The sequence below is a fragment of the Callorhinus ursinus genome, unplaced genomic scaffold (genome assembly GCF_003265705.2).
Source record: "Callorhinus ursinus isolate GAN/ISIS: 27379988/994484 unplaced genomic scaffold, GSC_fseal_2.0 scaffold25, whole genome shotgun sequence".
Taxonomy (NCBI): domain Eukaryota; kingdom Metazoa; phylum Chordata; class Mammalia; order Carnivora; family Otariidae; genus Callorhinus; species Callorhinus ursinus.
In genome coordinates, this window is record NW_027397087.1 from 8,173,837 (window position 1) to 8,196,915 (window position 23,079).

The window sequence follows — 23,079 nt, forward strand, 5'->3', positions numbered from 1 at the left end:
GAAACAGCAGGTTAGGATATGGAAGATCCTTCTATGTATTTATGACCAAAAGAACAAAAAACAAGTAGTCTGATGATCATATAAAATTTAATGTTTCCAACTTCCCACAAAAAAAAAAAGCCCAGGCCAAATGGCTCCACTGGTAAATTTTATCAAACATTTAAAGTAGAATTAATACCGATCCTTCACAAACTCTTCCTGATCACAGAAGAAGAACAACTGCCACATCATTTTATCTGGCCGACATTACACTGATTCCAAAGCCACCCAAAGACATCACAAGAAAACTACAGACTAATATCCCTTATAGAAACAAAAATCCTCAATAAAATATTAACAACTAAATCTAGCAACATATAAAAAGAATTATACACCATTAACAAGTAGAATTTATCCTAGGAATGGAAGGTCTGTAGAACATCTGCAAATCAATCAATGTACTATACCACATTAATAGAACAAAGGATAAAAACCACTTGAGCATCTCAACACAGAAAAATGACAGAACCCAGTACCATTTAAAAATAAAAGCACTCAACAAACTAGAAGTCAAAGGGAACTCCCTCAATCTGGATAAAGAGCACTTAAAATAAACACATCATTCTAATAGTGAAAGACAGAATGCTATCCCCCTTAAAATCAGGAATAAGACAAGGTTGTCTACTTTCATAACTCATATTCAAAACTGTACTTAAAGTTCTAGCCAGAGTAATTAAGAAAGGAAAACAAAACAAATTAAAATAAACATCACCCAGACTGGAAAGAAGTAAAACTATAATTTACAGATTCCTATATGTAGATAGGTAATCCTAAAGAATGCACTAAGAAATGATTATAACTAACAAATAAGCTCAGTAATCTTGCAGGCCTATAAGACCAATATACAAAAATCAATATTTCTATATACTAGCAATTAACAGTCTGAAAATAAAATGAAAATAATTCCATTTACAATAGCATCAAAAAAGAACAAAATACTAAGAAAGAAAGAAAGAAAAAGGAAGAAAGAAAGAAAAAGAAAGAAAGAAAGGAAGAAAGGAAGAAAGAAAAACACTTTGGAATAAATTTAATCAAAGAACTGCAAGACATATATACTGAAAACAAGACATTATTGAAAAAAAAATTAAAGAACTACATAAATGAGAAGTCACTCTATGGTTCTTGGATCAAATGATTTAATATTCTGAAGAAGGTAATGGTATATAGATTAAATTAACACCTATCAAAATTCAAGCTGGCTTTTTTTACAGAAATAGACAAGTTGATCCTAATTCATATGGAAGGGCAAGGGCCTTAGGAGAGCCAAAACAATCTTGACAATGAAGAACACTGGAGGACTCAAACTCCCAAATTTCAAAACTTACTACACAGCTGCAGTAGTTAAGATGTGTGCTAAGGTGCCTGGGTGGCTCAGTTGGTTGGGCGACTGCCTTTGGCTCAGGTCATGATCCTGGAGTCCCGGGATCGAGTCCCGCGTTGGGCTCCCTGCTCAGCGGAGAGTCAGCTTCTCCCTCTGACCCTCCCCCCTCTCATGTACTCACTCACTCTCGCATTCTCTCTCTCAAATAAATAAAAATCTTAAAAAAAAAAAGATGTGTGCTAGGACGTAAGGCTAGACACATAGATCAATGGAACAGAACTTAGAGTCCAAACAATAAACCCTTACCTTTAGAGTCAACTGATTACCAACACGCCTGTCAAGATAATTCAATGACAAAAGAAAAGCCTTCTCAACAAATGGTACTGTGACAACTAGATAGTCACATGCAAAAAAATGAAGGTGGATCTCTTCTTTATACACAAAAATTAGCCCTAAAGAGATCACAGATGTAAATTTAAGAGCTAAAACTGTAAAACTCTTAGAAGAAAACAGAGAGGTAAATCTTCATGACCTTGAATAAGGTAATGGTTTCTTAAGTATTATTATACCAATAGCAAAAACAACAAAAGGTAAAATAGGTACATTGGACTTCATCAAAAGTGCTATAAACAAAGCTATCAAGAAATTGAAAACCAACAATTGGGAGGAAAGATTTCCAAATCATCTATCTGATAAGGTACTGATATCCCAAATGTATTTTTTTAAAACTCTTAAAACTCAGTAATAAAATGGCAAGTAACCTAATTTTTCAATGGCCAAAGAATGTGAATAAACATTTCTCCAAGGAGATGAAAAGAAGTTTTAATATCATTAGCCATAGGGAAATGTAAATCAAAAAACACAATGAGATAATGCTTAGCACTTACTAGTATGGATTTTAATAAAGATAAGAAGAGCTGACAAGGATGTGGAGAAACTGGAACCCTCCTATACTTCTGGCAGAAATGTAAAATGGTGTAGCCATTTTGGAGAAGTCTGGCGGTTCCTCAAAAGGTTAAACATAAAGTTACCATAGGTAATTTCTAGGTATACCCAAGACAAATGGAAATGTTAAGTCCACAAAAAAACTTAGACATAAATCTTCATAGCAACATTCACAATAGCCAAAAGGTGGAAACAACCCAAAGGTCCATCAAATGATGAATGGATAAAATGTGATATATCAACATAATGGAATATTTCTTGGCAACTGAAAGGCAACAAAATACTGATTGATGCTACAACACAGATGAACCCTGAAAACATTATGCTAGGTAAATAAGCTACTCAACCAAGGCCTCATATTGTAAGATACCATTTATAAGAAATAACCAGAAAAAGGCAACTCCAGAGTAGATCAGTGGTTGCAAAGGGGGGGGGGTGCAGACTGTGGCACTGCACAGTGGCAGGATGAGTAGTGACTGCTAATAGGTAGGGGTTCCTTTTTGGGATGATGGAAATGTTTTAAACTTAAGCCTGTGGTGGTTGTTGCAACTGAATATACTAAAGACAATGAATATACTAAAACCATATACACTTTACCTTTTTATTTATATTTATTTACTTATTTGACAGAGAACACAAGCAGGGGGACTGGCAGTCAATGGGAGAGGGAGAAGCAGGCTCCCCTGCTGAGCAGGGAGCCAGAAGCCAGGCTGGATCCCACAACCCTGGGATCATGACCTGAGCCAAAGGCAGACACTTAACTGACTGAACCACCCAGGCGCCCCAACCATATATACTTTAAATGGGTGAACTTTACAGACTTGGAATTGTATCTCAATAAACATGTTAAAAATGTATTACTTCTGCACGGGACAAAACAATAAAGATAAAAAAAAGATGATAAATTGTGAAAAATGTTTACAACAGTTTGCCAATTTAAACGTCAAACAAAGGGTTCTTACAAAATTTGAGCAGTAGTGTAAGACCTCTAGGAAGAGAACTCGCCCAATTTTCTGTTTAAAGAGATTGTTACTATTATGCTAATTAATTGAATTTAAATTAAAAAGTGAAGATTATGCTAATTGAGTTTAAATTTTTAAAAAAGTAAAAAATAAAGGGATTGTTACTATTATCCCATTTACAGATGAGGAACCATGTTATTTACACATTTTAAGTAACTTGCTGAAGGTCATACAATTTAACAGGGAATGTGGATTTGAATCCAGATAATCTGACTCCCAAGCCTTCATCATTTTATTTTAAAGATTTTATTTATTTATTTAGAGAGAAAGCTAGAGAGATCACAAAGGGAGGGGCAGAGGGAGAGGGATAAGCAGACTTGCCACTGAGCGGAAAGCCCGATGCGGGGCTTGATCCCAGGATCCCGAGATCATGAAGGCAGAAGCTTAACTGAATGAGCTAACCAGGTGCCCCTAAAGATTTTATTTGTCAGAGAGCGAGAGAGAAGCAGACTTGCCACTGAGTGGAGGGAGAGCTCGCCCCAAGCCCTCATCTTTAACCATTACACTGTAAGACTAGAAAATCTCTAGAAAGTTACATCCCAAACAACTTACGGTGTTTGTTTCTGGCAATTGGACTAAGAGTGACCTCTATTTTCCATTTCTTAATTCCAGTATTTTGCAAAATTCTTACCATGTACTGCATGTAATTTTTTCAAATGAAAAATTATGAAGATTTTTAAATTGAGGTATGACTTATATATTGAAACAAATATTAAATATATAGTTTGATGAGTTTTGACATATGCATACATATATCTATTTTATATTCCCATCAAGATAAATAAGAATAGCTTACTACCCCAGAAAATTCTCTCAGGCTTGTGCTTCTTCCCAGTCAATTGCTCCTACCCTAGAGGCAATCACTGTCCTGAAGTCTATAATCACAGATTAACTAATTTCTAGTAGGCTCTAGATATTTAGAAAAAGGGAATCATATTGCACATACACTTTTGTGTCTGGATTCTTTTTTTAAGCATGTTTTTGAGATTCATCCATATTACTGTATGCATCAGGAATTCACTACCTTTCGTTACTGAATCAGATTCCTTTACAAGAATGAATATAACCAGGCACGTGGGAGGCTCAGTTGTTAAGCTTCTGCCTTCGGCTCAGGTCATGGTCCCAGGGTCCTGGGATCAAGCCCCACATTGGGCTCCCTGCTCAGCAGGAGACCTGCTTCTCCCTCTCCAACTCCCCCTGCTTGTGTTCCCTCTCTCACTGTATCTCTGTCAAATAAAATAAATAAATCTTTTAAAAAAATGAATATAACCAGTTTATTTATTCACCTATTGATGGATATTTGGGTTTTCATTTCACTTTGGGTAAATTCCTGGGAATGTAACTGCTAGGCCACAGGTAGATACATGTTTAACCTTATAACAAACCACCAAACAATTTTCCAAAAACGGTTCTACTATTTTACATTCCCATCAACAATGAACAGCAGTTCTAGTTGCTTCTCATCTTTGCCAACACTTGGTGTTAAAATGGTATCTCATTGTGATTTTAATTTTTACATCCCTGATGACTGATGAGCACCTTTTCACACGCTTATTGGCCATATTTATATAACTCCCTTTACGAAATACCTGTTAAAGTTTTTTGACCACATTTGAAAAAGCTGTAGTCTTTTTACAAATGAGTTACAGAAGTCATACATTATAGATATAATTCCTTTATCAGACATACGTGTTACTATTATTACATGTTCAGGACTGGAATATTCATTATTATTAAGATGTTAATTCTCTCCTATATATCCTCTCTTATCTATAGATTTCCAATCCAATACCCGAAAGGGTTTTTGAAGAAACTGACAAGCTCAGCCTAAAATTTATATGGAAAAGGAAAATAGTCCAAACAAGTTTGAAAAGGATGAGCAAAACTGGGTTCACACTATCTGATTACAAGACTTGCTAAAAGTTACAGTAATCAAGATGGTATAGTGCACTGGCCTAAGGACAGACAAACCAATGGTACAGAACAGAGTCCAGAAAAAGACCCACACTTACATGGTCACACCGATTCTTGAGAAACAATCCAACAGGGAAAGAAAAGTTTTTCCAGGAAATGGTGCTGAAACAACTGGAAACTCTTATTTGGGGGTTTGGGGGAGTGAACCTCAAACCCCTACCCTATACACATATACAAAAATGAAGTGAAAGATTAATCACAGACTTAAATGTAAAGCTAAGATGATAAAGCTTCTAAAAGAAAACATTAAGAACATATCTTTGAGTTGGAGTAGGTTAAAATTTCTTAGGACACAGGGGTGCGTGGGTGGCTCAGATGGTTAAGGGTCCAACTCTTGGTTTCAGCTCAGGTCACGATCTCAGGGTCATGAGAATGAGCCCTGCATTGGGATCCATGCTCAACTTGGAGTCTGCTGGGGATTCTCTCTCTGCCTCTCGCCCCGCTCTTGTTCTCTCTCTCTCTCTCCCCAAAATAAATAAATAAATAAATAAGATCTTTAAAAAAAAAAATTTCTGGGGCGCCTGGGTGGCTCAGTCGTTCAGCGTCTGCCTTCGGCTCAGGTCATGATCCCAGGGTCCTGGGATCGAGCCCCGCACTGGGCTCCCTGCTCAGCAGGAAGCCTGCTTCTCCCTCTCCCCACTCCCCCTGCTTGTGTCCCCTCTCTCGCTGTGTCTCTCTCTGTCAAATAAAATAAAATCTTTAAAAAAATAAATAAATAAAAATAAAAAAATTAAAAAAAATTTCTTAGGACCCAGAAAGCACTAACCATAAGAGAAAATACTGATAAACTGACTTAATGAAAATTAAAGACTTCTATATAAAAAATTGTTAATCATTCTTTGCTTGGTTTTATTATCAGTTTGCAAGGATATTTAAAAAAATCAGTCTGCAGAGGGCAATGCAAATAATATGTAATCAAGCTAAGTGACTCCATTTGCAACTCTATACCAAATAAAGGTACAAATTCCCTCTAACACAAATGTCATAACCTTATCAGGATTCTCATGGAAGTCTGAGGCATTCCAAGGCCACCCAGATTTACTCCAAAAGATCCTGGTACACTTTCTCTTTTGCAGCTCAAACTAGGATCCAACTTCCAGCCATGGCTTTGAAAGTTATTTCTTTGTGATCTTCCAGTACCCAGGCTAAGGTAGATACTAAAAGCTCACATAACATACGCTGTGCTTAACTATTCCTTTGATAAACAAGAGTGTCTTCCCTAACTCTCCAATATTTAAGAGGAAGCAAGAATTTAATGTATACTAAGTAATCCCCATTTCTCTTAGTTGCATCTATATTGCTGTGACTGTTCTTAAACCTAGGTCTTTCAATATTATCTTATCTGCTGTTTGGTAAATAAGGAATCGCATGCAATACCAGAAGCAGGTGGAAGTCTTGGTACCAGAATACTTCCCTTTGGTTCACAGTGTGGATGCCTATACTAATAAGGCACAAAGTCTATGAAAACTGCTTTTCTTTGGTTTTCTTTTTTAAAAATCACAATTAAAACTGATTCAATTAGCAAAATATCAAAAAATACAGGGGGGGAAATAAATACCCGAAGAGAAAACATAATTCTGCACAGTATAAATATTGATAAGAAACTTAATGAAATTCTCATTTAAATCATTTTTTCCCTAACCAGTAAAAATTGTATGAATCCATTGAATTGAAATAAGGGTTACAAGTGACTATTTTGCCAAAATGAAACTATTAAAGTATCTTTCAGCAATTCTGTAAAAAATAATTGGGAAAAAAAGCTTTTCATGAATATTTTGAGGAAGAGTAACAGTAATTAGGTTTCATAGCACATTCATTTCCTGCTCACCATATTACACAATTTAACAAAAAAATAAGCTCACTGGCTTAGCTGAAAAACATTCCTGCCTTCACTAAAATGTTTTAGTGAAATGTTTCAGTTAATCTTAACCATTAAAAAAGCTTTCAAAGCCAGCCTCAGTTGAGAGCAGAAACTAGTATGCCATGATGAGAGAAGACAAGGGACCCCCTACATTGAATAAGAGCACACCAGTGTGAGAGGCTTTTCTGTCCTATGTGCTTTCAGAGTAATACTAGCCTGTTTAATCCTCACAATTCAAATCTTTTTCTCATTTTAGTTAAGCTAAATAATTTGCCCAAGCTAGAATTAGAACTCAGATCTATTGCTGGTGACACCGAATTCCCAATTCTTTACCACCAGCCTGCTATAACAAAAACAAAGACACTTCCTGACTTGGGTCACCACAACTCCTAGTTGGTTTGCTCAAGACCGTGTAAGTTCACTGTCCTAAGCATAATTACTAGTAGTCCCTCACCCTTCACTTTCAAAAGTATCCACAGTTGAACAATAAATTTTTGGTCAACCTAGCACATGGCAAATGAGGAAATAAATCACAAAGCGCTGATTCTTGAACCAAAACTTTGCTTTCAGACCACTGAATATTCACTAAAAGGTTACTATATACCAGACACTAACTGAGGAAAAGACCTTGTCCTCAAGGAACAAGGGCTGACCGGAGCCCTCTACAAGCAGGCCAGAACCAAATCTGCTCAAAGGAATCTCTATAATAGCATGGGTACAGTCTAACAAATTAACAAGCCCAGAGTTTACCCAAAACACAAAGTTTCAGAAATAATAATACCTGTATTTTAAACAGAATGAAGAACTCCTGGCTAAAAAAGGATAGCTCTTTCATAAATTTCAAAAATGGCAAAGAAAATATTTTGGCCTACCTCAAAGGCATACTGTGAGGAAGAAAAAAATGCTTATCCACATTTTCCCCTCCCTACTGTTCATTAATGACACTGGACTATTATAGCAAAATGAAATATGTTACCAAAGATGAAAAAAAAATCAATTATAATGCATGTGCTCTCCTCTATGAAAGTATCATTTCAACTTCCTAGAAGAGTATCTTCACCAAGATAGGGCACAAAAACATCATATCAGAATAATAAAAGAAATAGGGGTGCCTGGGTGGCTCAGACGGTTAAGCGTCTGCCTTCGGCTCAGGTCATGATCCCAGAGTCCTGGGATCGAGCCCCAAGCCCCGCATCGCATCGGGCTCCTTCTCCCTCTCCTTCTACTGCTCCCCCTGCTTGTGCTCTCTCTCGCTCTCTCTGTTAAATAAATAAATAAAGTCTTAAAAAGTAATAAAAGAAATAATCTTTACTAGCACAACTGCCTCTCTGGAGTTCTATAAGACATACTACAGACAGAACCTTTGGTCAAACAAGTTTAATCCTTATTTATTAAGCATTTAGCGTTCATATATTACTAAATCAAAAATCCAAAAGGGAGGAAGAACTGTTTCCTGAGGTATCTAATGGACCTTTCCACGTGGTAACTTAAAAAAAATACTGTTTTTAAATTATGCTATGTTAGAGGTCCCTAGGTTATATTTTCTTAAGTCTTGCAGTGAAAAGCACTCATTTAATAACAATTTACCAAGTTAAAAATTTGAAAACAAAGCTGAAGATCTCTTACTGAAGAACCAGTTATTTCAAACAAATTTCACAGCTAGATCCATGAAAATGCTTACCTTTTCTAGGGAATGAGGCAGCTGAGAAAAAGATGCTCCCAAAGAAAAGAGAAATTAAAAGACTAAACTCAGCAGCCCAGAGAACGTGAGAACTCATTTCATTCCTCAACAAAGGGAAGATAACATTAGCTTGCTTAATAGTTATTTGTGAAAAAGAGAGATGCCTCACAAAGTGCTGGGAAATTTTAGCTATCAGTTCCATACAGTTAATCCTCCATTATTACAAAAGTGATGGTGAAAGGTTATTATTGAGAATAAAAAGTGTATCCATAAACAGCTAATGTTCCAAAATTCACTTTTATATTTAGTCTTCCTATACTAAAAGGCAGTTTTCATTTTGAAAATGAACACATAAACAGTTGTTTTGAACTATGTTCTCCAAAGAAGCCTGAGAAATCAAAGTTCAGGTAATTCATCCCAGGGATAAACCATCTGTAAATAAGCACAAGTTGAACTATATACTAAATGGATCTTGCTTTTCATTCGTTAGACATTTCAGTCACTTAGATATGGAATGATTTTATTAACACTAAATATATTTACTCTCATTATACAGTCGATACAGTCAATTAGAGCAAGGCAGGTATGTGTACATCAAACTACCCTCAATGAACACTTGTTAAATTGAAGTTAGGGGGTGCCTGGGTGGCTCAGTCGTTGAACGTCTGCCTTCGGCTCAGGTCATGGTCCCAGGGTCCTGGGATCGAGCCCCACATAGGGCTCCCTGCTCAGCGGGAAGCCTGCTTCTCCCTCTCCCACTCCCCCTGCTTGTGTTCCCTCTCTCGCTGTGTCTCTGTCAAATAAATAAATAAAATCTTTTTAAAAAAATTGAAGTTAGACTTTTTCCTCTGTTCAAGAAGTTTGGGGGTAGGGAGGGAGACTCCATTACAAACAATTCCAAGTGGGATTCCAAATTTTTTTATCTTGTTCTATCAAATACTACTGTAATAAGGAGGCTATATACATATTCTATTGAAAGCTATGTGCCAGGGCCGCCTGGGTGGCCGAGTCAGTTAAGCATCTGCCTTCAGCTCAGGTCCTGATCCCAGGGTCCTGGGATTGAGGTCCACAGCAGAATCCCTGCTTCTCCCTCTCCCTCTAACCCCCTCTGGCTCATGCTCTCTCTCTCAATTAATAAATAAAATCTTTTTTAAAAAAAGCCATGTGCCAAATGTTTTATATGCATATGTACCTTACATATGCATTAACTCATTTAATCCTTTTATGACTTAGGCACTATTATCACCTTCATTTTACAGATAAAGAAAGTGAGCTTCAGTAACCAGCCCAAGGTCACACAGTCAGAAGTGTCAGAGCCAGGTCTGAAATCCAAGAAGTCTGACTCCAAAGTCCCACACGCTTCAACTCCGGTATTGTCTGAACGACCTCAAGCAAACCAGTGGCTCCAGGACATAAAACTATGCTAATGCAGTATTCCAAACAGTATATTCATTTATTCAACCATTTATTTAGAGCATTTTAGACTCAAAAATATTGATTTTCTATTATGGGTTATAATCCAATACTGCTTAGCTTATTTTGCTGCTCACAGCATTCCAGTTTCGGCCACTGAGCGCACTTTTGGCTGGCTCCGGTGCTCCTCTGCCATGCCGCGCTAAACACAGGGGCTGTTGTGTTGTGGTGGCGGTGGGTGGTTGTTGTGAGAGCACTTCCTTACTTTCTGGTACTACAAGATGTTCAGGCTCATCTTGTATATTTCCTGCCCAGTCCTAGAATCAGCTTCTCCAAGGAGCTCTGGATCCTTGTATTAAGTAATGGTACTGGAAACTAACATCTGGGTACTAGGTGTTAGTCCTTCCTGGGTTTCTTTTAACCTCAGCTGATACAGCACAGTGTGTGGGTATAAACCCAAGCACATATACACATATATAAGTATTTCAATATGTACCCATCTGTATTAAGCTGAAACATGAGTTCATGCTCATGTTCCCAACTCTCATATATTACCACATGAACTCTTCTAGCCTCCTCTCCTTACTTATCTGTAAATTCACGCTCTAACAGTGAGAAGCCTGTCTCTTACTATCTATTTACTAATTGTTCAATTGCAGTACACATATATAACAGTATCAAAATTAACCTGCACCTTCATGGGATACAACTTTATCAATTAGATTACAGTGCTTATGTGAAATTCCTTTTGTCTTAGATTCCAGTCATTTCCAAGGTTACTTAGGTGAGCGCACCCCTTCTTCCCTTTTCAGTAAGGTTATTTCATACACTTCTAATACAATTAGATTTTCTTGTCACAGCCTGCATTCCTTCCTGGGACCTCTCCACCTCCTAAATGATTTTTGTTTAATTTGTACGTATTAAAGTTTACTTTGTGCTGTAAAGCCTTATGGGTTTTGAAAAATTCATAATGTCATATCCACCATTACAGTATCCAATAGAATAGTTTTATCAAGCAGTATTTTAACTAAATTACATGGTACTAGGAGCACCTGGTGGACTCAGTCGGTAGAACATGCAACTCCTGATCTCAGAGTCGTGAGTTGGAGCCTACTTAAAAAAATAATAGTAAATTACAAGGTACTACAATCCTTGATGGAAGCAACATGGTTGGATAGAGAAGCTGAAGTAAATAAAAAGCTGTGACTTTAATGCTATTGACATGCCACAGATAGACTTTAGGACTATCGGCTATCCTCTCAGGGTCCCAAGAGCCTCACTGCAAAATGAGGGGGTTCAATTAGATAATTATATATATAGCATTTATTAAACACTGTGTCAGGGATGGTGCTAAGCATTTAACATACATTATCTTATTCCTAACAACTACATGAAGTAGATACTATTATCTCCATTTAAAAGATGACATTAAGGGGGCACCTGGGTGGCTCAGTTGTTTAAGTGTCTGCCTTCAGCTGGGGTCATGATCTCCGGATCCTGGGATCAAGCCCCGCATCAGGCTTCCTGCTCAGTGAGGAGTCTGCTTCTCTCTCTCCCTCTCCCCCTCTGCCCCTCCCCACCACTCATTCTCTCTCTCAAATAAATAAATACAATCTCAAGAAAAAACAATGACATTAAGGCTTCATACTAACTTGCGGAAGATCACCTAGCCAGGGAATTGTAAAGACTCTGGAGCAGGAGTCAGGACAGTATGGCCCGCATGTCAAATCCAGCCCACCACCCATTTTTGTATTCTTGATAGGTAAGAATGGTTTTTACATTTTTAAACAAGGGGGGGGGAAGAGATATTTCATGACACGTGAAAATTATAAGAAATTAAAATTTCAGTGTCCGTAAATAAAGTTTTATTGGAACATAGTCCCACTCATTCACTTAAACATATTGACCATGGCTGCTTTCACATTGTAGAAGGGCAGAGTTGAGTGGCTGCCACAGAGAAGGTATGACCAGCAAAACATAGATTTATTATTTGACCACTTACAGGAAAACATTTCCAAGCCCTGCTCTAGAGCTTGGGTCAACTATTGCATTCTAAGAATGACCCTAAAAAAGGCAAACTATTACTAACATTAGAATAACATCCAAGACAGAAACATTTTAGACACTGAACTAAATGTTGGAATACCACCTCTTTGAGTTATCTTAACTAGAAAGATATTTCTATTGACATCTAATAGATATTTCTAATAGAAAGATATGTCTATTGACATCTACACAAAGGTTAATGCGTTGTAACTATTTTCTTTATTCGTATATTTTTCCCCACCTTATCTAAGAAAAAGATATGAGATATTTTCTACTCAAAAAAGTTCTGATTTCAATACTTTATAAACTAAAACTTTAAACTAATTAAACTGTCAAAATAAAATGGTATTCTTAATTATAGCTAATACTTGTTGACAGCACTATGTGCCAGAGACCATTCTAAGCAATTACTCATTTATGCACTCTTTATTTCTCACAGTTATCCTCTACGAAGTAGGTAAATTATTCTCCTAATTTAATAGATGAAGAAATTGAAGCTTAAATAGCTTTCCAAAGGTCTGAAAGTTAGTAAGAGGGAGAGTTAAAATTCAAGCCCAGGTAACCTGGCTCTCAGACCTGGAAAGGGCACAGCTATAATACACTGCCACTGGATTACAATGCTTCTGTTAACAAGGCAGATTACGGCCTTTAAACAAATGAAAACAGTATCTCAATAAACTTTTTTTAAAAAGACTAAAAACTGGGGTGCCTGGGTGGCTCAGTCGGTTAAGCGTCTGCCTTTGGCTCAGGTCATGATCCCAAGGTCCGGGGATCGAGCCCCACATCAGGCTCCCCGTTCAGCGGGAAGCCTGCTTCTCCCTCTCCCACTCCCCCTGCTGTGTTCCCTCTCTCGCTGTGTCTCTGTCAAATAAAGAAATAAAATCCTTTAAAAAAAAAATGCAGAACCTGGGATGCCTGGGTGGCTCAGTCAGTTAAGTGGCTGCCTTAGCTCAGGTCATGATCCCAGGGTCCTGGGATCAAGTCCCACATCCCCACATTGGGCTCCCTGCTCAGCGGGGAGCATGCTTCTCCCTCTGCCTGCTGCTTCTCCCTCTGCCTGCTGCTTCTCCCTCTGCCTGCTGCTCCCCCCTGCTTGTGGTCTCTCGCGTGCATGCGCGCTGACAAATAAAAATCTTAAAAAAACAAACACAAAAACTAAGTACTACTAATTCATATCAGCAACTCAAAAGAATATTTAGGTTCATACTTCTCTATGGCACCTAGAGTTTGCATAACCCGTGTGTTTACCTTTGTAGAGCCCCTCTGTAGTTTCCATGCATACACATACACCTGGATTAATTCACTTGTACATCCCCAGAGTCTACCACAGTCCCTTGAGTGTGGCAGATGCTCAACAAATTGTTGTTGGGAGGGTCAAAAAGCACTCATTAGGTGTTCAATAAGTATTTATTGAATGAACAAAGTAAGGAGTTTCATAAACCATTAGATACATGCATCATTAAATGGTTTGTTGACCTGAAATGAACTAGGACTGGATCACAAAAGTCTCTGGCTTTGTAACCCTTACATTGTGTCTGGCTTGTTCTTGAGCCTTAACCACCTTCTGTGCTAATAAGTTTCATAAACAAACCACTCATTATACACCTGTCAAACAATATTCATCTTTCAAGCTAGTTCTAATTTTCCAGGATTATAATTCATGTTTTTCCTAATTCAATTTAATTTAATCACAGTCCAACCCAGTCTTCATCATTCCAACATCGAGTCGAATTTCTTTATCTTCACGTGAAAGCCTTACCATTGCCTTCATCATTTATACTGCCATTTTCTGGAAACTTCCCTCCAGCTTAATTTATTCTTCCTTGAGGTGAAATAATTGGAATCCATTCTATAGTCTAAGAGTGGATGTGTTGTGGTTTTGTACCAAGATAATGCAGTCCATTTTTATACTTTCTTTTTCATACCTCTCCAGGGAATGACTAACATTTTATTGGCTTTCCGGCAACACTCAGGCAACATTCTCAGGAATAAAGTGACCCGCACATTCTTTTTACCATATTGATGTTCACTAGCCATTTTTCTGTTCGTGCACAAAAATAAGAAAGATTTACCCACAGTTTATTCTATTTAATTACTAACGTCTTACATAGAAGAGCTAGCTGTCACATGCAAACCTGACAGTATCTCATTTGTTCTTTCACAAGAAGTTTTAGTACCATTACCAAAAGATGCACTCTATACTTGAATACCCTGAGCAGATCCTATATGCCACACAGGTTGTTTAACAAATAGTTTCCCTTCTCCCAAATCAAAACTAAATGTATGTCATGGTCTGTGGTTGTGTTTATTTCCTCAAAGACAAAAATAAACCAACATTCATCAATATGCTGGTTCTATAGTTAATATGTCATTTAATTTCAGAAGTGAAAATCATTATCCCCATTTTACATATAAGGAGAAGTGAAACTCAAAAAAGTTAAATAGCTTGGGGAACCCAGGTGGCTCAGTTGGTTAGGCGTCTGACTCCTGGTTTTAGCCCAGGTCATGATCTCATGGGTCCTGGGATCAAGCCCTGTGTCAGACTCCATGCCAGCTTGAAGATTCTCTCCTTCTGCCCCTCCCCTCACATTCCCAAGTATACGCTCTCTCTAAAATAAAGAAGTAAATCTTAAAAAAAAAAAAAAAAAGTTGAGTAGCTTACCCAATGGGTAAGTGGGACTCAAACCTCAATCTTTTTTAGCCTAAAAACAATGTCTTTCCATTACACTATCAGGTTTCCCCTTACCTAAACTACCCTTGCTCCTTCCATAAGAAGTCATGTTCATGTTCTTGTGAACATGAATTTAAGAGTCAATAATCCTCTTCTTGTTAGAAAACCACTGGTTTGCCCCATATGAAATCACTTAGCTATGTGTCCATAAAGTCGGATGGAAAAAATTTCCATCCTTATTTTCACCAACCGGTAACTGAAGTTAGCATTTCCTTCAATTCTGAATGTAGGCAGCACAGCCCAACAATATTAGACTTTCACTAGTTATTTAATTCAGTAATAAAAAGGAAATTTCTTACATCATAAACTGTTTTCTAAATATGTGAACTGTATTTTATACATTTAAATGTCATATTCTGAAAAGGCATTCACAGGCTTCTTTAGACTACAAAGGGGTCCAGGGCACATAAAAGACATTAAGAACCCTGCTCTATAGGGTGGCTCAAGTTGGTAGAGCATGCAACCCTTGATCTCGGGGTTGTGAGTTCAAGCCCCACGCTGGGCATGGAGCCTACTTAAAAAAAAAAAAACAAAAAAACCCCCCTGCTTTATAGACCATCACACAGGCTATCTCAATCCCTGGTAGTGAAGGTTTATAAAAGCATGTCACACAGTTGATTCAGGGTCTTTTAGTCCATTAAAAATATGGATAGCATTTAGCCCCAACTGACTTTTTTTAGTATCTAACTTGTTAACTATTTACTACTACTAATCTCATACTGCTGACCTAACATATATAGAAATCTCTCTTATGTACTTATTAAAGCCAGGCATTAAGCTTTGTGATCTTTTCAACCCTAAGCAAACCTACCGCATCATGATTAGCAAGTGAATCCAACGCTCTATAGCTGAATTCCTAACTTAAATGTACAGCCACAGTCTGAATGTTTGTGCTCCCCTCAATCATATGTTGAAATCCTAACTCCAAAGATGATGGTATTAGGTGGGAGCAGGGCCCTCAGGATTGGAATTAGTGTCCATAATAGGTGTTTAGTAAGTATTAGCAACTTGTTCTTCTCACCCTCCGCATGCTACAGCCTATCATATCAAAATGCTTATGCTTAAGATTCAACTTTAAAACTTGTCATCAACTTCACTTATTTTCCCAAATTCCAAGTATATTAACCCTATCCTGTTCCAATCTCTCGAAAATTCACTGCATCCCAGCATTTATATTTTGTGTAAACTTGTATGTTGACATGTTAAATCCCCAAACCAGTTTTAATCTTTTGAAGGGCAGAGGGGTGTCCATTTTTCCCTCCCTAACCCTATGTCTACACAAGTAATAGCAATCAAAAGCTGTTATGATACCATTCCTTGGTAATACTACGACTAACTCTTATTAAGTGAAGTTATAATACCATAGTTTATGGTCTGTTGCTTAGACTTAATCACATTTCCACCTTGATGTACTCAAAATGTGTTTATTAGTCAAAAAGTTTTCTAATCACATTTGTGCTCCTTACAGTTATTTCCTATTAAAAGACACGGATCTTTAAAAATTAGTTTGGATTCTTCTGAAACAAATTAAAGAGGAAAAGAACACAGTAAACTAAAATAAGAGAATTTAACCCTAAAAACACAAATTCATTTTATTATCTAGTAGGCATGTGACTTTTACCACATACAATAATCTCAAATTGTTGATTTAAAGGAAAAGCTTGAGAATTTCAAGCATAAAACACAAAGGGAACCAGAATATTATTTAGCAACAAAAGGGAACAAAGTCCTGACACATGCTACAACATGGATGAACCTTGAGAGCATGTTAAGTGAAAGAAGCCAGTCACAAAAAGACACATATTGTATGATTCCCTTTGTACGGAATATCCGGAATAGGCAAATCTACAAAAACAGAAAATAGATTAGTGGTTGCTAGAGGCCAGGGGAAGGGCTGATGGGGGAGTGACTGCTAAGGGGGCTTCTTTTTGGGGTGATGAATTACATCGTGGTGAAAGCTGTACAACTCTATGAGTATATTAAAAATCACGGAACTGTACACTTAAAAAGGGTGAGTCTTTTGGTATGTGAATTATATTGCAATATTGTTAAAAATAAAACGCAGCCACTAGCAAACCACAATGAAAATCTCCTTGGGAACAAAAAACATGAAAGTCACTGATTGGAAAGTAAGCTGGTTACCTGTGATTTTAGAGAAGTCAACCTACTAATTCCATCTCCAAATTCTACCAACAAGTACTCGAACATGAAACTAGACAGTGTATGAATCAAAGAATTCGGGCATAGTTGGCTGTAAACTAAAACAGAGTGCCTTCTTGGGCTCTATCACTCCTAAACTGTAGGGGGCTTTCACCCTAGCTGATTACGGAAGTAGCAGTTTTCATCAGCAAGCTCAAGAAGGAATGTCAAAATAGGATGACACTTGCCTAGACGTTCTACAAAAGCCTAAAAGACCATAATGGGTGTCCCCTACACACTCCTAAGTATGTGCACGTGTTAGGCTGTCCCCACCTAACACCAACAAGCAACATACACCATTTACCCATATCCCAACTTGCTCCCCGTAAACTGACATACTATCAAGCTCTTAGATCTCATTTGTTTAAGAAAACAGAGAAAGCCCTCACAGGGTTCCCACTCGAGCTCAACCAGCCCCCGCCCTGACCCACCCCACCCCCAAACCCACACACGTGTTAGCCCGACACCGCCCCACCGGGTCCCACGTGCACCTGGTCTAACACACTCCCCACGTGTGGGCGCCCCACGGGCTTCCTCGGCTATCTGAGGTCACCGCGTGACCCCGGGTCTCTAGAGGTATGAGAGGGTAAAGGACGAGGCCCAAGGCCCTGAGGTCCCAACCCTACGGGGAGTGTCCACACCCATCCTCCCCACTAACCCCAACAAATCCAAGGGCCGGGGGCGACGGCCCCTTTAAGACGCGGCCCAGTCGTCGCCCGCAGAGAGGGGCGCAACGGGGCCTACACAACCCCCCCGCTCCGTTCGCCCGCCCACGTCTAGTCGCCTCACCTCGGGCCGCCGGGCCCCGCCGCCGCGGCGGCGGCGGAGGGGGGGCGGGGTGCGGGCGGGGTCCGAAGGGGGGGGTCGCCCCGCCGACGGTGGAGCCGCGGTTCGCTCTCTGAGGCCGGGGGACGGTGACTGCGTTGGGCGTGGACGCTCCTATCTCGCTCCCTCGGCGGCTCCTGGGACCCCAAGATGGCGGCGGCGCTGAGGCGGCTGCGGGCGCTGGGCCGGCGGCGGCGGCGGCCACTTTCACTCACTGAGAGGAGCGGAGCAGGGACACGGGGAGCCATGGCGGGGGGGAGGAGAGGCGCCATAGCCAGGCCAGAACAATCGAGCCGCTACTCAGCTACCTTACCCCCGCCCCGCCCACGCTCACAGATCGTCGCCAGCCCGTGCCCTCCCGTAGTGCCGCTGCCGTCGGCCTCGTGCAGCTCGCACCCCGCCGCTGCTGCCTGACGCCCAGTGCGGACTGGGGTTCGGGGGGAGACCCTGATCCATGCCATCCGAGTGCAGATTGGTCGGGGCTGGGACTGGCGAAGATTGCCGAAAGGCGACGGGGAGGAGGAGGAGGATGTCATCGCTAGAGTGAGCAAGCAGATCTCGCGGGAGCAAATGTCGCGAGACCTCTCCAGTCCTGCAATCGCAGGCGAAAGGTTACTTTCCCCGGAAGTAACGTCAATCGAAACGGCCCGGGATCCTGGGAATATTCGTTTCCGCGGGCAGGCGATGGGAGGGTGCTAGTCACTGAACGTTGAGATCACGAGGGAAAGGTTAGGCTCGGTTATGATATTTTATCCTGTTTCTGGCTGCTTTGGGCGGCGTTGTACATCGTTGGGAAAGTGCCTATCTAGAGCCGCTCATTCAAAAGAGTACAGTTTTGGGCTCCTCTTTACGGCTTAGGGACCAAGACCACGATGCTGTGGCATAGTTAGGCAAATGCCCAAGTGAAAGCTTCAGGATTCAAGGACTTAGGAACACACAGACCTGTCAACGGAAATGTCTTCCTGTTCTCACACCCACCCACCCACTCAGCCTGATTTGTCTGTGCCAACTCCACAGTTCAAGCCACCACCACCCCACCCCGCCCTGCTACCCACGTTTACTAAAGTTAGTGAGATTCAGCTACCAGGATCTGTGATTAGAAGTACCTAGTGTAAAGCCTAACTAAAGATAAGGATTAGATTTTCTTAAAAGTTAACTATGCTACAGTGTTTCAGTTCCCTCACATTTAATGCTTTAATTCATTTCGATCTGGCCCTTAGCATTTAAGCAGAACAGCATTTCCATAAGGTCATTCAGTACTCTTCTTGTGCTAAATTTACTGCACTTCAGAAAGTTAATTTTGCTTAAAGGCAAAAATATAGATAGTACCCTTTGTGTAAGAACGAAGAGGCTGTAAGAAAACAAGTATCTGTTCGTTGGGGGGGGATAAACTAGAAATTAAAATGATTGGTGTCTTAGATGAGAAGGGTGGGACTAGGGGGAGGAATGGGAATAAGGTAACAGGATTGAGGAGAGAGTGGCAAATATTGTTGTATAGGACTCTTTGAACCATAGTTATGTTTCACATACCCCCCAAAATAAACACCTAAAGCCAATTAGGATAATATTTGATTAATAATGAAATGACTGTAGCATAGACAAAAAGGAAGAGAATAAAGGGAATAAAGTCAGTAAGCCCCTAGAGGGACCAAGATTTAGAACCTTTAAAAGGTCAAGTGTAGGGGGCGCCTGGATGGCTCAGTCGGTTAAGCATCTGCTTTGGGCTCAGGTCATGAATTCCAGGGTCTGCTCAGCAGGCAGCCGGCTTCTCCTTCTCCCTCTGCTGCTCCTGGGGCTTGTGCTCTCTCACTCTGTTAAATAAAATCTTTTAAAAAATAAAGTTCAAGTGTAGGTTGGCACTTGTATTTCTTTTCTATTACTGTGCTAACAAATTATCACAAATGCAGTGGCTTAAAATAACGCAAATTTATTATCTTACGGTTCTATAGATCAGAAGACTGAAATAGGTCTCAAACTGGACTAAAATCAAGGTGTTGGCAGGGCTGCCTTACTTCCTGGAGGCTCTATGGAAGAATTATTTCCTTTTCCAGCTTCCAGAGGCTGCTCCCATTCTTTGGCTTCCAGTTCCAAAGCCTCCATCTGCAAAGCCAGCAATGACAAGTTGGATCCTTTTCACATCATATCCAACCAACTCTTATCCTTTTCAGGATCCTTGTGATTATATCAGGCCCACCCAGATAATCCAGAATAATCTCCCTATTTTAAAATCAACTAATTAGTAACCTATATCCACCTGCAACCTTAAATCCCCTTTACAATGCATCCTAACATACACAGGTTCTACTGGACCTCCATGGGGAGAGGGCATTATTCTGCTCTGCATATGTCCTAAAATTTCTGAAGTGCAATCTCCCTATGTGTTCATCTGTGATTTTCATACTAAAATCTAGCTTTTTCCAATCTCTAATACAGTCTTACATTCTTTAATAGTTTATTTTTTCTTAGTAATAACTACACCCAACATGGGGCTCAAATTCATGGCCTCAAGATCAAGAGTCACATGCTCTTCCAACTGAGCCAGTCTGGCACTCCTATGGTCTTAGATTCTTGATTAAAAATGTGTAAATTCTGGGCACCTGGGTGGCTCAGTCATTAAGCGTCTGCCTTCGGCTCAGGTCAGGATCCCAGGGTCCTGGGATCAAGTCCTGCATTGGGCTCCCTGCTCCTTGGGAGACTGCTTCTCCCTCTGCCTCTCTCTCTCTCTTTCTCTCTGTCTCTCATGTATAAATAAAATCTTAAAAAAAAAATAAAAGCGTGTACATTCTTTGCCTCAGAGACTTAGTACGTCATATGAAATTTAATCCATGATTTCTTGGTAATTTGGATATTTTTAACCTTTTTATTTAAATTAAATTAACATATAATGTATTATTGGTTTCAGAAGTACAGGTTTGTGATTCATCAGTCTTTTTTTTTTTTTAAGATTTTATTTATTTATTTGACAGAGACAGCGAGAGAGGGAACACAAGCAGGGGGAGTGGGAGAGGGAGAAGCAGGCTTCCCGCAGAGCGGGGAGCCCGATGTGGGGCTCGATCCCAGGACCCTGGGATCATGACCTGAGCCAAAGGCAGACGCTTAACCGACTGAGCCACCCAGGCGCCCCTGTGATTCAGCAGTCTTATATAATACCCAGGGCTCATTGCATCACATGCCCTCCTTAATGTCCATCACCCAGTTACCCCATCCCTCCACCTCTCACCCCTCCAGCAACCTTCAGTTTGTTTCCTATGATTAAGAGTCTCTTATGGTTTGTCTCCCTCTCTGGTTTCATCTTGTTTTATTTTTTCCTCTCTTCCCCTATTCTTCCTTTCTTCTGTTTTGTTTCTTAAATTCCACCTATCAGTGAGATAATATGATAATTGTCTTTCTCTGATTGAGTTATTTCACTTAACATAATACCCTCTAGTTCCATCCCTGTCTTGCAAATGGCAAGATTTAAAATTTTTGATGCCTGTGTAATATTCTAGTGTGTGTGTGTGTGTGTGTGTGTGTGTGTGTGTGTGTGTGTATGCCACATCTTTATCCATTCATCTGTCGATAGACATCTGGGCTTTTCCAGAATATCTTGATTTTACATTACAGTTCATTTTAACATTTTGTTTTCTATCCAAATGGAGGAGTCTCTGGCTTTAATATTGTTTACAATCATTCAATATGCAGTATTTAATTTTATTAGGGTATTGTCTAAAATAAATTAGAAAATAAAACATACAGAATATTTTTTAAATTTGTTTTTAATTAAGTAGGCTCCATGCCCAACGTGGGGCTTGAACTCATGACCCTGAAATCAAGGGTTGCATGCTCTGCTGACTGAGCCAGCCAGGCACCCCAAAACATACAGAATATTATTTAATGACAGTTTTCAGGAACTTTGTGCAGTTGACTTAGGATATATATTTTATTTCTGATAATAAAGCCATAAACAAAAATAAAAACCACAATGTGTGGGTTTGGGGGAGAGACCCAAACCGAAAATACTAAGGAATCAACTACATTACAAATGAGTGACCTAGCCACTCTGCAGAGGATAGGGAAGAAAAGAACTCACCTAAATAACTGGGCTAAATAGTATATTGACTGGATACCTAAGACTAAGACCAAATGTACTGTACAGAAATCCTGTCGTCTACATACTGTTTTTCACAGGGGTGTGGGACATAGATTAGCAGTTTGAAACTGATGTGCATGCTAGAATTAGACAGAAATATATTGTAGATCATGAGCTGAGTTTCTCAATGGTGAAGAAAAAAGTTATTAACCAAGGAAAGGGGGAAAGCTCAAATGAAGCCTGAAGAAGATTGAATCGAATGGAATCTGGATTGGAATCTGAGGTATCAGTATAAGTTTATGGTTTTTAATATATGTACAGGTACAGAACTATAGATTTGTGGGTATGTGTTGATTAATATAAATATATTTGCAAACAAACATATATATTTGCTAGTTCTTTCTGCTGAGAGTATCTACAAGCAATGAGGGTACCTAGTACACAGATACTGATTTCTAAACACCATTCTCCAATAAAAAGAACAAGGAGAACCTTGAAGAAATGATTGATTCAAGATGAGCCTGGAGTATCTTGTGATGCCAGAAAACAATACTCAACAAAGGACATTCCCAAAACATAGGAGCCAACCTGAAAGAGCTCCTAGCAGCCCAAACAGAAAATACATAATGATAGTATTGCATTATGACCCAGAGATATTTAATAGCCCTGTGTCTATCCTGATATAATAATTGGCTATTTAAATGAATGAGGGAGAAGAGACAGCTCCTTCTTATTTATTTATTTATTTATTTATTTATTTAGTAATCTCTACACCCAACATGGGGCTCAAGCTCACGACCCTGAGATCAAGAGTCGCATGCTCTTACAACTGAGCCCACCAGGTGCCCCAAGACAGCTCTTTCTTAGAGTAGAATTCCATTTAATAAATGTAGAAGGTGAGAGGGATAACAAAAATCAATGATTAAGCAAACACCACAGTAATAAGTGTTGCA

At 39.4% G+C, this 23,079-nt stretch overlaps 1 protein-coding gene across 2 annotated transcripts in view; it reads right to left on the reverse strand.

The window, feature by feature from the left end:
• Positions 1-18,432, reverse strand: part of INO80 (INO80 complex ATPase subunit) — a 133,004-nt gene extending 114,572 nt beyond the window's left edge. The window contains exon 1 of one of the 2 annotated variants that reach the window (XM_025883691.2): positions 18,022-18,432. The gene's annotated coding sequence lies outside the window, so the exon portion shown is untranslated. The remainder of the gene's footprint in view (positions 1-18,021) is intronic. The other variant, XM_025883689.2, reaches the window with a different exon arrangement.
• Between the last annotated feature and the right edge of the window lie 4,647 nt (positions 18,433-23,079).